The sequence below is a fragment of the Haliotis rubra genome, unplaced genomic scaffold (genome assembly GCF_003918875.1).
Source record: "Haliotis rubra isolate DU_JTF1 unplaced genomic scaffold, ASM391887v1 Scf5, whole genome shotgun sequence".
NCBI classification, from domain to species: Eukaryota; Metazoa; Mollusca; class Gastropoda; order Lepetellida; family Haliotidae; genus Haliotis; species Haliotis rubra.
This window is the reverse complement of record NW_025767190.1, coordinates 994,116-998,511: the sequence shown is the minus strand read 5'-3', so window position 1 is coordinate 998,511 and position 4,396 is coordinate 994,116.

The window sequence follows — 4,396 nt, the reverse complement described above, 5'->3', positions numbered from 1 at the left end:
GGAGGAGGGGCAGGGGTGCGCTCTGGATCCGCCTATGGTACTGAACTACATTATGGTACACTCCAGGTATCGTATAATGTCTTAGTTCCCGCAGTGACCACCCGTAAAGGTCCGGGTTAGAACTGATCTTCAGTAACCCATGTTTACCGTAAGAGGCGACTAACGGGGTCGGGTGATCAGGCTTGCTGGCTCGGTTGACACGCGTCATCGGTTCACAGTTGCGCAGATTGATGCTCATACTGTTGATCACTGGATTGTCTGGTCCAGACCTGATTATTTACAGACCGCCGCAAAATAGCTGGAATATTGCTGAGTGCAGCGTAAAACTAAACTCACTCATTCCGGCAGTGACCAAATACCGTCTCTGGTTCTCGCTACAGTTTACTACAGCAGGGTAGTCCTTGTATGATATATGATATTTCTCAAATGCACTGACATAGTAACAAGCTTGTATATAATACCCACCATATAAACAGCAACAGTGTTTCGTGCACTGTGAAATTAAACAATTGTAAAACTGTTAATACCGAGACAATGTTTCAGAAAATGACCACCATGATCTTGGAATATAATATGTTACAATGTTAGGAATGAAATAGATATGGAATATAGTCACCGTTTCTTAATGGGGTGTATATGTAGTGGAAATATAATACCTATCAAAACCAAGCAATCATATAATCATCTATCAATGCCAAGAATTCAAAACATGAGGTGACAGTACAGTAATTGACACCATGAGCATCGATCTGAGTAACTGGGATACCATAACATGTGTCAACTGGGATACCATAACATGTGTCAACAAAGTCAGCGTGTCTGACCACCCGATCCCGTTAGTCGCCTCTTACAACAAGCATGGGTTCTTGAAGATCAATTCTAACCCGGATATTCACGGATTCTGACTCTAGTGGGCCACAGCCGTGCAGCTGGCATATTATCTTGCTGATGCTGCTCATCAAACACGACAACCAGAGCGCTCTAGGTATACTGATTGGATGCACTTTTTGAGAGTTCATGCGGGATGCAAGTTATGAAACACAGACTTGTTTCACATTCGCCTCGTGGTCTTCTGAACACATTAAATATACATTCCGAGAGCGAAGTGAATGCGAGATATGGGTTCTCTGATACCTATTTCCAGTCTGTCACGAGGCTGTAATTAGTACAGACACTGAACCATTGTATCTACTGCAAGGTTCGCATGGGTGAAAGAGCTCACAGACAAACGTAGACTATTTTGAAGAATTTTGATGTGCTATTTGGGCCTAGCTAGTCCCAGAAAACCTCATACAATGGTTTGAAAATAAATTGTCAATCCCGTCACGGACGCCGAGCATTAAGCAGTGTTGCGTGTTTGTTGGAGTGCAAAGAGAGCATTTCTTTTGGAAGTGACCCAGTTGGTTTAGTGCAGAGTTAACGAAAGGATGAGCGGTGCTCAGTTGTATTCCTAAACACTCAGGCTTATCGCTCCTGTGTGGTAACGACAGTACTTATATTACTGAATATACTACTCAAAACAATTAAAGGAACAGAATATTACTGACATAACTGATAACATGAAGTTGTGCTCCATAATCACCGTCTTATTGCTGGCGGACAGCTGGAGGCACCTGCGGTCACACAGAAGATGCTGGATTACACAGTCACTGGAAATAACCCGTGAGATAGACTCACGGGGTTCACCTGGAACCCCGTGAGACACTCACGGGGTTCACCAGATTAACGCAGAGTTTCTGAAAGTATAATTTTGATTGAAACAAGCAACTACATTTAAAGGAGCACCTTTTGAATTCAGAACCACAACTTCTCGTGCGGACGGTCTCTGCTGTAGGTCACATGTCACTAAGACAAGAAACCGGTGTTCGGAGAATGCGTCGGACGCGAACCCGCGACCTTCGTATCATGAGACAACCAACCTATTGAGCTACACTGATACTTACTGTTTCAATTGTAAGGCGATCCGGTGTGATGGAAAGTTCAGAATCTGCGGAAAATATAGACTTGTTTATTTCGGGCTTCACCATTGCAGTAAGGGTTGGGCGTAAAGGGAAATCATGGGCGGATCCAGGAATCTGGAAAGGAGGGGGTTCAGGGGGTTCGACATTGGCTCCGCCAACGCCCCCCAAAAAATCTTCAATGTGATCTTAAGTCATTTTCAAAAGGGGGGTTCGAACGCTCGACTGGTAGTTATCGTCGAAGGCGCCGAGACCTGGGTCGGTGAAATAGTTTTCCGGCAAATGGTGTATGGCCGAGCTACAATGGGACACTGGGAGTGGAGACACAGAGCATGAAATTAAATATAGGTGTGACTATAATTTGTCCTAAGTTGTATTCACGTTTCCATCTGTCATTTAAGCATTGCCTTGCATGGCTAGGTCGCGGGAAGATGGGTGGATTCATTCACCGTGGGTCTGATAGACATCACATATATACTGGGGCCACGGGAAATAAAGTGACGAGACTTCATTTTACTGTGTCTGAAGTTTACACGAGCTTATTTCCCCTTCAAAAACTCGATATTTGTATCAAACATTAACACGCCCATGGAGTGGTCATCATTATCACCATGTATCAACTTTAAAATAGGCAAGGCGAGTTGCAATCAGTAGGCCTATCTCATATTACATCCAGCAATCAGTAGGCCTATCTCATATTACATCCAGCGATCAGTAGGCCTATATCATATTACATCCAGCGATCAGTAGGCCTATCTCGAATTACATCCAGTAATCAGTAGGCCTATCTCATATTACATCCAGCAATCAGTAGGCCTATCTCATATTACACCCATCAATCAGTAGGCCTATCTCATATTTCACCCAGCGATCAGTAGGCCTATCTCATATTACATCCAGCAATCAGTAGGCCTATCTCATATTACATCCAGCGATCAGTAGGCCTTTCTCATATTACATCCAGTAATCAGTAGGCCTATCTCATATTACATCCAACAATCAGTAGGCCTATCTCATATTACATCCAGCAATCTGTAGGCCTATCTCATACTACATCCAGCAATCAGTAGGGATATCTCATATTTCACCCATCAATCAGTAGGCCTATCTCATATTACATCCAGTAATCAGTAGGCCTATCTCATATTACATCAAGCAATCAGTTAAATTAAATTCATTCATCAGTTCGTCTCTTTCCGTCACCTTAGCTACTCCCTGGAAAGCCCCGAGTTGGTCACGATGGGCCGAACTTCTAAGTGAAGCAGTTGTAAAGTTTTCATGTCGCGTTGTCTGGCATCACACTTTCAGGTCACCTATATGGTGAGGTGAGGTGAAATTGGGTTTAACGTCGTGCTTGAGAATATTTCGCTCATATGACGACGTGCATGCGTGTGTATGTGTATGTGCGGCTGCTTGTACTAGCCCAGATTAAGCTGGTTTTATAGTGATAGCCCACTGAGATACCATGCCGCAGTGAAGCATGAATACCCCACTCAGACACAGTATACTGACTCCGAGCCGACCAGTCCTTGTTGTACCCAATAATGCCGAGCGCCAGGCAGGGACCAACAAGTACCATATTTTAACGTCTTTTGGTATGACGCGGTCGGGGATCGAACCCGCCACCTTCCGCTCTCCGGGCGGACGCTCTAACCACTTCACCACATGGGCGGTTTCACCTCTATGGATGTCTGTGGTATGATGATAACATTATATACTAAAAAGAAACTTCGCATGTGTCCCAAACACGCCCACATAGTACAAAGTGTATTGCTGGTGGATAAAACTGGTACATGGACGTAATGAGTGTACACGGAACAAGTATTAGGCATTACATGCGTTTGGTGCACACTCCACAGACAACAGTAGCATGGTGGGGTTTGGGACTAGTTTGTTCAGTAGTAATGTAGGCTCCCTTTCGAATTCACAACAGCAAGGCAATGTTGACACCCTTGAACGTAGCTTTAGGCAGTCTGCGCCATTGCTGTACCAACATATTGCCCAACTCATGAACATTCTGGGGTTGACGTCTCAAGACACGAGCATTTCTTCCAAGAGCACCCCATACGTGTTTGACGGCAGGGTGGGGGTGTTGCACAGTTCAGTTTCTCCCGTTTTCACGAGAGTTCCAATGGTCGTTTAATAAACTTTCAGGATAAAGGGTGGGGGATCCGCCTGAGGATCCGCCTGAGGATTGGTCTGAGGTCAGGTGATCTTGACAACATGACGTCAATACCCGCATATTGCCATCTGCAGTAGACAAACGTTTCGACCCTGAATATATATAATTTTGATAGTAACAAATAAACCCATTTAAATTGAAAAGGCGCCCCAGTGAGTAGGGAGATTCAGGCTGAACCTGATGAAATCTAAACTTGCTTCATTTAGAGCTTTAGCATTGCAGGGAGGGCGAGGCATAAGGGAAAATAATGTGGTTC